The sequence below is a fragment of the Ambystoma mexicanum genome, chromosome 10 (genome assembly GCF_040938575.1).
Source record: "Ambystoma mexicanum isolate Mex_15411 chromosome 10, UKY_AmexF1_1, whole genome shotgun sequence".
NCBI lineage: Eukaryota > Metazoa > Chordata > Amphibia > Caudata > Ambystomatidae > Ambystoma > Ambystoma mexicanum.
The window spans coordinates 1,071,416,138-1,071,428,474 of NC_090932.1; positions in this window are offsets into that span (position 1 = coordinate 1,071,416,138).

The following is a 12,337-nucleotide window of genomic DNA, read 5'->3' on the forward strand; positions in this document are numbered from 1 at the left end:
TCAAAGAACTGGGTTAGAACATCGTTGCAAACCAGGATTTCCTTGTTTCTTTTTAGAACTGTGGAGTAGAATCCTGCCTGAATCTGGGGATGGGGAATGCACCCAGATTATAAGTGTACGGTTGCCATATTGTGAACGTAACTGTTATATTATTTTGCTGCCTTTGCACTGTCATGCATTGCCTTGTTAAGTTACTATATGTACAAGTGCGAGAGACAGATATCCTGTGTTAGAGTGTTTCCTTTATTTCATTTTAGGTTGGGAAATCCTTGTCAGGGTAGGGATAGTGAGGAGTTTATCCAACCTTTTGAGTTAATAAAATTGCATCTTTTGAAAAACCTTCACAAAGTTGTCCGCCTCACATTTCTGACTCCTCATACCTCCTCTGGCTCCTCCCATCCCAGGAGGTATAACCTCCCAGAAACCCAACACAGCAAATCCAAAGTGAAGTCATGGGCAACTTCCACCCATGGGTGGGAAGGAAGGATAATCCTTACTGGGGCGAGGAAGAGCAGTACTGGGAGTAATGAAGATTGCCAGTAAGTAATCAGAGCATTATCTCCATGTCCCACTTCCTCATCCCAGTACTTACCCTTGAGTCATACCAAAGAAGAAACAGGAGGGATGCCCATGCCCCCCACAAAAGACAAAGACACCAAACTTAATGCAAAACCAACCCAACACCAATTTATTCAAGGAACAGAAGAAAGGAAGAAGGCAGACCAAGACCCCTGCCACCACATCAACCAGACACAGCCCCCAGAAACCCCATGCCAAAGGAAGTGGACCAGGGCCCCTCCATGTTGACTTGGTAATGACGAATGAAGGTGTCAGGAGTAGCCCAGGTGGCAGCCCAGCATATGTTATGTCCAGTAAGGGCACCCCCCGCAGGCTAGCCCAGAGGGCAGTCACCCCTCTAATGGACCGACCCTGGACCCACCCCGCTGGGCAGAGGCCCACAGACTCATAGGCCTGCAGAATCAAAGACTTAATCCACTGGCTGATAGTAGGAGTCAAAGCCCTGCGGCCACAGTCTGCCCCACTCCCCAAGGGTGACCAAGAGATGATCAGTGAGACGAAAGGACTCTGTCCGAGAAAGATCCTGCAAGACCACCTGCTTGACATCCGGACAATGCCAAGCCTCCTTCTCAGAAGAGGATGGAGCAGGAAAGAAAGCCAGAGGAACCACCTCATGAGACCGATGGAACCGAGAGGAGACCAAAGGAAGGGTCACACCTCAGGACCAGAGCCTCCTCCTAAACCACAAGGAATGGAGGCCAACACAGGAGGTCCCCAATTTCCCCCAAACGCAGTGCAGAAGTAACCGCAATCAAAAAGGTATTCTTCAGCATCAATCACTTGAGCTCAACATCCTCCAGGGGCTCAAAGGGAGGCCTCTGCAAAATAGACAGGACTAACAGAAGGTCCCAAGGAGGATCCCCAACTGGGCCTAAAGGATGAGAATCCATCACCCCCTTCAACAGCCTCGAGACCAAAGCCCCCCTCCCTGTCAGAGGGGTCCAGGAAACCCTAAAGGCCAGAAAGGCCGTCCACTGAGAACAGAGACTGTCAGCCTCTTTTCAGACCCCACATGGAGAAACTGCACAATGTCCAGCAGACCACAGACCAACGCCAGAACACAGCTCGGGGAACACCAAGCCAGAAAATTAGACCAATGATGGTCATAAGACTTAAGCGTAGAGGACTGATGCGCCCTATGGACCATAACAGCCACAGCGGCCGAAAAGGCTTAATGTCTGCAGACCCCTCCTCTCCGATTCCAGACCCCAACAGATGAGAGAGGAGAAGGTGGGTCCGCCCCCACTCAACGGAGACAGCCAACTGTGTAGCACCCAAGTTGGAGCCAAGTGCATCTCTAGGAGGCCAGTAAGGGACTACCAGCACAAATACCCCCAGATGCACCCTGATTCTGCTGATGAGCCTCGGAATCAGGGGGACGGGATGAAAAGCAATAAAGAAGCTCCAGTGGCCAGGCTAAGGAAAGAGTGTCCACCCCAGGTCCATGGATACGGAGTCCATGAACAAAACCGGGGAAGCCAAGCATTGCAGGGGATGTTCGAACTGCTGACACAGCTCCAAAACAACCTTGCGCGAAGGGACACCGGAAACACCCTGCTAAGATGTTCCGCAGTCACATTGTCCACCCCACAGATATGGATGGCCTGCAACGGGATCAGGTAAGCCTCCACCCAGGCCCGATGGCAAAAGCCAAATCCTCCAGGGAGCAGGGCCCTGTGCCACCCTGATGGTTGATATAAGCCAAAGAAGGCATATTGTACGTCCAAACCAGAACATCCTTCCCCAGGATCGAAGGCCAGAAGACCACGAGAGCCTGTAGTACTGCAGCCAGCTCCTTCCAATTGGAAGACCTCCCCATGTCCTGAAGAGACCATCTTGCCTGATGAGACAAGTAGAGGAGAGTCACCCCCCAGCCCAGGCCAATGGCATTGGTGGGAAAAATGATCGGTAAAGCCAGGGACAAGGCCACACCCTTCGGGAGACTGGACCTGACCAACCACCATCGAAGAGACACCCTGAGGGGAGAGGAGATTGGGACCAAAGAGTTGTATCAAAGGGATGCAGGCGCCAATGGGACAGCAGGTGGTGCACCAACGCTCTCAAATGCAGCCGTGTCCAGCGGACCAAAAAGACGCACAAAGCCATGTGACCCTGGAGACACAAAAGTTCCCTGGCCGTAGCCCAGTCCCTGCGCAAGGGATCCCTCAAGAGTAACTGGAGCCAGGAAGCAAGTCAGACAAGACAAAGATGAGCCACCACCCGGAGTCGGGACTTGGCCCGGATCAATCAATCGTTGAAGTAGGGGGACACCTGAATACTGGCCAGGTGCAACAAGGACACCAGGGGAGCCAACAACTTTGTGAAGACCCGCAATGCTGATTTGAGACAGAAGGGCAGAACCGGAATTGATATTGATCCTGCCCCATGGAAAGCGTAGGAAGCTCTGATGACACGGAAGATCGGGACACAGTAATAATTAGCATCCTGGGAAACCAACAAATCCCCCTCGACACCGCAAGTAGGACAGACTGCACGGACTACACAGACTGCAGGGTCTCCATTTTGTAGTGTCGAGTACCAACCAAGGCATTTGGGCTCCGCAGGTTTATGTTGAACCAAATGGAGAGCCCCTGCATCCCCCTGGTTTGAGGACAAGAAACACCCGGGAAAAGAAACCAGTCCCCCTCTGGATCGCTGGCACCGGGACAATGGCCTACTTCTAAAGAAGGTCGTTGAGGGCAGAGTGCAAGGCCACCCAGCGTAACAGACGTCCCTGGGCAGAGGAGTCACCCTGGAGACCAGACTACAGAGTAGGAGAAACACATTTCAGTCGGTACCGCAGGTGAACCGTGGAACAAGCCCAGGCGTCGGAGGCCAATAGGTCCCAGATCTGAGAAAATCTAGACAAACGCCCTCCCGCTGGCCAAGATTGGGCATCAGGACTTCTGAGTCTTACGAGGGGACCTGGGATGAAGGAAAGGAACCTGGAAACATGCCTTCATATGATCAGTCCTGGGACAAGGGACATAACACTTGCAAGGAGGACGTAAACCCCCCGCAGACATAGGTGCTGCCTTCTTCCTCAATGTATCTGCATGCTTTTCTGCCTTAAAGGGCTGGTGAACTTTAGGCTGCAGAGTGGGCCCAAACAACTTCCGGCCCTCAAAGGGAATCTTCAAAGCAGTGGGCTTCTGCGAACCCTCTGCCTTCCAATCCTAAAGACACAAATGCCACCTGCCCGAAACGGTGGCGCCCATGGCCATAGCAGTCCCGCGCATACCATCACAAAGGTCCAAAATGAACTCAGTCTTCCTGTGCGAGTCCAACAGGAGCTGGGAACAGTCAGAGCCATCATCCAGAGACTGCCGCAGCATCCGAATGCCAGTCAACACGGTATCCGCGGCATTGGAGCCATTGGTGTTAGACCGCAAAGCCAGATGAGACCCCGCGTAGTATTTCTTGAGTGCAGAATCCACCTGTCCACCGGTTCCCTGACCACCGCTTCATCTGCCAACATGGAGGAATGGCCCACCAGGCTAGCCAGAATGTCATCCACCTCCACAGTGGTTAGCAGGCGGGACTCCTCACCCCTGATGGGATACAACTTTGCCATAACCCGGGGCATGGAGATCTGTCCCACGCAGGACCACTCCCGCAGAACTTTTTCCTGAATGTCCAAAATCAAGGGAAGACCCAGTTTGGGAGAATGTTTGTACTTGTGAATAGATGGTTCAATAGCCCACCTCATCATTAACGGCTCCTTAAACCCCATAGAAATGTAGATCTGGTCCATCACCAGCTGGACCTTATCCCAGTCCAAGTACTTTCCGGTGGCCTCCTCATCCTCAGAAGAAAGGGAGGACCCAGTCACATCCGAGGAAGAGGACGAAGAGTGAGCTGAGGAAGACACAGGGACATACCTTGCCCTGCTAAACACCCCACCGCATGACTGGCCACAAATTCTTTAAATAGAGCTTTAAAGTCTTTACTGGAAACTCCAGGAGCAGGGACAGCCACCTTCCCCCTTTTAGCCATCCTGTAGGAAAAGGAAGAGACCAAATCCAAATGCTTATGCTTAAAAGAGTGTTTCCCCATGGTGAAAACAGGCCAACAGACTCCAGACCAGAGACACCAGGCCACATTGTTCACTGAGGCCCCGACCACCATTTCAAAGGAAAAGCACGGCGAGCCATGGGGGGCGTCCGCGTTGCCCAGCAATAAGGCTGCACCGTGGCCGCAGCCCAACCACAAGGAACAGGCACCCTCTCCCTTCCAGGGGAAGAGCCGTACCGCCGGAGTGAAAACGGACCATGCAACGTCGAGCCGGCAAGCTCACTACTGAGGCACTGCTGTGAAAAGAGGGACCACCAGCAGGAATTAGGAAAGTCTGCCAAGGAGCAAGGAGGTGGACCAGCTCTGCCAGCCAGGAGGCACGGCAGGGAAGACGGAAGCCCTGCAACCGCCCCATCACCACAGCACACTCACTCACCTGAGGCCCAGGGCGAGGCACGGCAGCCCTGGTCCCAAGCCAAAACGTGGAGGCCAGAGGCCAAGGGACACGCTCTGCTTGCTCGAGGACACCTGCCATAATGCGCCGGACCCCACAGCCCCACAGGGGGCCTGGCGGGCATCCGAATACCCAAGCAGCCAACAAGCTCTGTGGTGGAGCCGTTGAGTCAGGGCACCATCCATTGACTCAGACATGCCCTACATGGAGAGGATCCAACCGTTCTGGCAGGAACAAAGAAAACTGCTGTGTGTTGGGTTTGTGGAAAGTTATACCTTCTGGGAGGGGACGGGCCAGAGGAGGTCAGCTTGAAAAAGGAGTTCCTGTGAGCACATAGCGTACTCAAAGGTAAGTATTGGGGCGAGGAAGAGGGGCGTGGTGGTAATGCTTCCTTACACACCTCTCACCAGACCTGCCTGTAATGGTGCAGGTTTGGCCACGGGGAAAAGAGGATGGGCCTTGTTCCTCAGGCTATAGCCTGTCTGTGCCACTGGGCAGCCCAACAGCACAAAAAAACAACTGTCAAATAGGAGCCTGTCTCCTGCATCCACCCACACAGCTCAACCAATATGATTGGATCAGTGGCAGGAGCAGAGCAATGCCATGGAAGGAGGAGCTCTAATATTATTACTGCCTGATCTGATGAGGGACTTTCTTTAAGGTAGAACATAATTTTTTGTTTTACATGAGTTACTGGGTACAGAGACATCTGGGTTACAAAAAGATATTTGTTTTAAGTTTAAATATAATTATAATAAACTAAAAGCAAATACTCCCACTATGAATGAGAATGAAGATTCCCCCTGCTAATAGCGCAGGGAGCTCTTGATTCTATTAAAGACAAGGAGGCGAGCATTATGCTTCATCTTCTCATTTATTTAGCTCTCCAGCAGTTTCAACAAATCAATAAAATGTCCATCTTTTCATTGAAAACAAACATTTTTTTTTCTTTTTAAAACTTCATTTCCCATCAACCCTAGGTCCCTGTTCCCAGCGTCCTGGTCATGTGACCTAGTCCTTCCTCTTCCTGAAACCTCCTCTTCTTTGACTGCTTTTCAACTGCAATCTTAACCATTACTGAACTGTCAACTTGTTCTGGAAAGTCTCTGAACTGTAGACCTCTGCGGAAAAGATCCCTCGCATTCTAACTTGCAATCCTGATCAACGTGTCCTGTTCTTTTCTCAAACGTCTTCAGCTATTCTTCTGATCGTCTCCTAAGACGGAAACAACAATACATGTTAGGGCGGCGGATACACACCCTATTCTGAGAGGAAAATCTTGTTATTCATTCAGATACATATCACAGTACATTACTTTGTCATCACCTTGTCTCTCCCTTGTATCCAGGGCGGGAAAGTAATGCTCGCCTCCTTGTCTTTAATAGAATCAAGAGCTCCCTGCGCTATTAGCAGGGGGAATCTTCATTCTATGTCAAGACGGAGACGAGCATTATGCTTGTTCAAAGCTTCTTACCATAGCTTCTGCCAGTGTGTTAATAGGTCTAAAGTAAAACATTCTGAACTTATCACTTGACCAATCAGCTGCTTTCAGTATATCTTGTAACGTTGCACCCTGCCTCAGTGCTTTGGACGCCCCTGCCCCTGCCCCTCGCACTGAGTGTGCTCCAAATTTTGCTATACCTGCTAGAGTCATAACTTCTCTAACCCATCTCGCTATGGTGGCTGTCGCTACGCCCTTATGCGGCTTCCTGCGCGCTATCAGCAATTGCGCCGTCCCCATCGGTCTCAGCTCAGCTGTCCTATTCACATATTCTTTTATACATGCGGCCACGCACCATTTTGGATGATCTTGCATATATGGGTATGTTATTGATGAGGAGTCTGTCTTCGTCCTCCTGGCCAGATGGAAAGTCACTCCGTCTGGACCGTATACCATTCTGTCTATTTCAAGGGCTCTGACATCTGCCACTCTTCTACAAGAAATCATGCACAGAAGCATCGCCAACTTTTCTGACAGTCTGCCTAGCGATAAGTATCTATTACCGGGCCAGTCTGCTAATAGTTGTGGTACGACTGTAACGTCCCACAGGGACGTGTATCTTGGTTGCGGTGGCTTTCTAAATCTAATCCCTTTTAGAAGTCTAATCACCACTACATTCTCCCCTACAGGGGCTCCTTCTATAGGAGTATGGCCTGCTGATATTGCGGATCTATATACTCCAATCGTTCGATAGGCTTTGCCGTCCTGCACGAGTTCTGCTAGAAAATTCAGAATCTCTACTAAAGGGGCAGAAACGGAATGAAAACCTCTCCTTTTGCACCACCTTGACCATCTGTTCCATGCTGCGTCGTAGCTCCTTCTAGTCGACGGAGCCCATGACTCTGGGATGAGACTCGCAGCTTGTGCTGAAATTCCTGGGAGATTCCAGCGTCTCCTGCTATCCTGCACGCCATCAGCGGCAGCGTCCCCTTCGCTCTCAGAGGGTGATACAACCCAACTGGGTCAGTGAGAAGGTCTTCTCTTTGCAGCAACATTCTTGGATGGTATGCTATCATTTCCATCAGCACTGGAAACCATACTTGCGACTTCCATATCGGGACTACTATTATCAGATTCGCTGCCTCCCTGCAAACTTTCGTTAAAGCTCTGTTTATCATTACGAATGGAGGAAACGCATATAATATCTCTTCTCTCCAATCTTGTAGGAAGGCATCTGTCCCCGCTGCAGCTGGGTCTAACCTCCAGCTGAAGAATCTACTCTTCTGTGCATTCAGTCTGGACGCAAACGGATCTGTGTGAATCGGTCCCAAGAGCTTTTCTAATTGTTGGAAGACTGCTCTGTCTAGCCTCCAGTCGCTGGAGTCTGTTAGATGTCTGGAGTTCCAGTCCGCTACTACATTCTGAGCGCCTGGTAAATATTCTGCTATTACTGCAGTCCCTGACTCCGGACAGGAGTGCCAAAAGTCCTTGGCTATCTCCGCTAACAATCTGGACTTCGTTCCACCTAAGTGATTTATGTATCTGACTGCCGAGATATTGTCCATCTTCAGAAGGATACATGAATTCACTTTGTCCTTTGTGAAGGCTCTGATTGCAAAAGAGCCGGCCAATAGTTCCAGGCAGTTTATGTGCAGCTTGAGCTCCTCCGAGCTCCATCTGCCTCCTGTTTGGAGCTCCCCACATCGGGCACCCCAGCCTGCCCTGCTGGCGTCTGACTCTATTACTATGTCCTGGCGGTCGCTGTCATGATGCCTACCCCCGGAGCACCAGGCCAGGCCCAGCACCCCCGGAAGCAGGCATCATGCCCTCGGGTAAAAGCCCAGCGGCCCCTTATAGGGGCTCTTTGGACTCAGTCCTGGCGCCTTTGGCGCCAGGCTCATGTTGGACATCAGTCCTGGCGCCATAGGCGCCAGGCTCATAAAGGGAGGTGTTTTGTGCACTTACCTGATGCAGACCATGCTGCACGCTTCAGGCCACCCTGAGACCTGAAAGGGACTATTTTTTCATAGGGACTATTTTTTCACTCGGGCGTGGCCAGGGAAGGATACATACCTAGTTGGGGAAGGATACATAACTGGGACTTCTTTGGAGGCTATTTAAGCCACGCCCAGACAGCAGCTCATGCTTCGCGTTGTTCTGCTTCCTGCAGCTTAACGCTCACCGTGTCTGCTCCTGCTCCTGGACTCCAGCCACGCCCGCCTCAAACCTGGAAGACCTGCAAGGAAGGAAGAGAAGAGAAAGGTGAAAACCAAGGACTATTTCAAACTTCTTACCTGCATCCGGAACCTTCTCGCCAGCATCCCTGAAGAAAGACTTCCATTTAAAAGCATTGCATTGCTCTCTGCAGTGCCACGCTTCACTCACCTGTCCTCGAGACATCTCCCGGCTCCATCGCAGCTGTCAGCATCGGACGCCACATCTCTGCACCTAGGGGAGAGAGGAAGAAACAAAAGGTGAGCAGAAGGAACACAGAAGGAAAGCCTGATTAACAGCCATAATACTTACCGGCTTTTCTTCCACATTTCGGGTCGGCGCCGCCCCGTTGGCAGGTACCGTACCCCGGCCCCTATGGGGAAAGGACAAGAGACATTTCTGGGGAATGATAAGGACATTTAGAGGGATCGCCCTCATCACTACTCACCTCGGCAGTTTAACCCCTCGACGCATCACCTTCATTCTGCACCTGAAATAAAGGACAGATCACAGGTTAGAAAGACAACATAAAGGGGGCCTCACTTGAACTTTGAACTTTCATACTTACGGCGCATCGCTCAGGAAAGTCAAGTGGATTTTGCCAGCGCCATTCTGAAAACCAGTGAAGTAACAGGACGAACGCGCGCCCCTGCACCAGAAGCGGGATGGAGAGTTCATCCTTCCAAACCATAAGGTGAGCTTAAGCCGGGGTTTGGAGGAAGTTAGAGAGGAACGAAGGTGAAAAGGGGAGAGATAGCACACTATTCTGCAGACTGTTAATCCCCTTTCTCATCTGCAGAAGGATATTCCTACAGGCCAGGCAAGCACTATTTGGAGGTCCTGTCCAATCGGTGTTCCGGGTCCTGCGCATCACGCTAGAAGAGGCCACAGCAATCCAGACTAGACCAGCGCCCCCTTGGGAACCAGGTGAGCGTTACAGAACGCGAAGCCTTCCTACAAAACCCCACCCAGGCGCTATGGAAACTTACGAAACTGACCAGTTGGCCCAATTACTGGGGGAATTACGGGCCGAAGTACACGCCGCTCGTCAAGAGACTAGTGCCCTCACGAGGGAAGTGATTGTAATAAAGGATAGAGCTGATTACCTGGCTAGACAGCTTTTGCAAGGTCAAGCTGGACAAACTCCTTTACCCGGTTCCGGGGGGAACCCCGCTCCTGTGGTTTCCAGTAACCCGGTGCAGATTAATCTACCTGGAAACATGCCGCTGGCTCCACCTGAACGCTTTGCTGGGGACCCCAAACGATTCGCCGTATTCATGAATCAGTGTCGTTTGCACTTCCTATGCAGACCTGGGGCCTTCCCTAATGATCAGACCAAGGTAGCCTTTGTGTTGTCATATCTCAGCGGCTCTGCTGCCGATTGGTCAGTCCCACTGGTAACTCAAGATGACCCGATTCTTCGTGATTTTCAAGGATTTCAAACAAGCATGGAAAGGTTATTTGCTCGACACTCCCAGGGACAGGCTCTGGATGACGAACTTCTATCTCTGCGACAGGGCAATCATGACCTTCTATCCTACATTGCAACCTTCAATAGACTAATTGTGGAAACTGGTTGGCCAGAGGATAAAAGAATCACGTTATTCTATCGAGGTCTACACGGAGAACTTAAAGATGTCGTGGCACAAGTTGTAAATCCGCCCCAAGAGTGCACTGAATATATAGACTTAGTGGTCCAATTGGATCACAGGCTGCAAAACAGAAAAGCAGATCGGTCCAAGTTTGAAACCCGGGTGTTGGCCAAGACCCACGCTAACCCCAAGGGGGCTGATGCCTCGGAGCCTATGCAAATCGGAGGGGTTAAAGGACCCCTAACTCAAAAAGAACGGGAAAGAAGACGACAGATGCAATTATGCCTTTATTGTGGGTCCTCTGGACACTTTCTACGAGATTGCCCGGTTAAGCCGCCCAAGAAGGTGGTAGGAGCCGCTGATATAATCCATGGAAACTCTGTATCGGGAAACGACCATGCCTGGCAAGCGTAGGGGTCCGCTTGTCGAGCTTGAAAACTAACTCTCAGACCTCGCATTTCATTGTGCCAATGGTCCTCGTAGATCCCGAACAGCCTAAACGGTTGCATGCTATAAAGGCATACATCGATAGCGGGGCTATAGGAAACTATGTGGATCGAGAATTGGTCTCTAGGATAAACCTCCCTCTGCGTCCTAAAACCAACAAAGATGTCATTACCACAGTAGATGGCACCGAAATTGCCTCTGGACCAGTAACACATTCCACAGCTGAGGTAACACTTGTAGGTCCGGATGGCCATCGGGAGGCAGTTGTGTTTGATGTAATCAAGGCTCCACAGTTTCAGCTTATTCTCGGAATCCCTTGGTTAGAGACACATAATCCTCTAATTGATTGGCGAGCGAAGAGAATAACCTTCCCGGATTGTGCACAAACCTGCTACCCAGAAAATCCAAAGATTAATCTAGCATCAGTAACCTCTGTCCCTGTGCAACTACCTCCAGAGTACCAAGACTTTCAGGACGTCTTCCAAAAGGAACAGGCCAACACGTTACCTCCCCACAGATCGTACGATTGCCAAATCGATCTGGTGCCTGGTGCACAACCCCCTTGTAGCAGGATTTACGCCCTTACTGAACCAGAGAATCTGCATTTGAGACAATATTTAGATCAATACCTCGCCAATGGTTTCATTCGCCCGTCAAAGTCCCCGGCATCCTCAGCTTTGTTCTTCGTGCCTAAAAAAGAAGGCGACCTTAGAACTTGTATCGATTACCGCGCATTGAACCAGATAACTGTTAAAAATCGTTACCCTCTGCCTCTGATCCCTGAACTCCTTGACCAGGTGAAGGACGCTTGCGTATACACCAAGTTAGATCTCCGGGGGGCTCATCATCTGGTACGAGTAAAAGAAGGCGACGAATGGAAAACGGCCTTCCTTACAAAATATGGACTATTCGAATACCAGGTGATGCCTTTCGGGTTGTGCAACGCGCCTGCAGCCTTCCAATTCTTCATGAACGATGTCCTTCGGGAACTCATCGATGTCTGTGTTGTCATGTATATCGATGACATTCTTGTGTACTCCTCTTCGGAATCTGATCACAGAAAGCATGTCAGGGCCATCCTAGAGAAACTGCGCCAGCACAAACTGTTTGCCAAGCTGGAAAAATGTGTTGTCCATACCACCGAGGTTGAGTTTCTCGGATTCATCCTGACACCTAAAGGGGTCTGAATGGATTCACGGAAAGTGGATGCCATCCTCAAATGGCCATCACCTAGTTCGGTGAAAGGTGTCCAAAGCATGCTTGGTTTTGCCAACTTTTATCGCAGGTTTATCCCGGAGTTTTCACGTGTGGTGCAACCCATCACTGCACTCTTGCGAAAAAATAAACGTTTTGAATGGACCGAGGAAGCCGAACAGGCTTTCAGGAGTTGAAAGCTAAGTTCACGTCATCACCTATTTTGAAGCACCCGCGTCCCGATCTCCCATATATAGTCGAAACCGACGCGTCCAGCTTAGCCATGGGAGTTGTCCTGTCTCAGAGAGACCCTGAAACCAACCAACTGCACCCCATAGCATTTTGGTCCAGAAAGTTCTCGCCGCCGGAGATAAATTATGCGATCACCGATAAGGAACTATT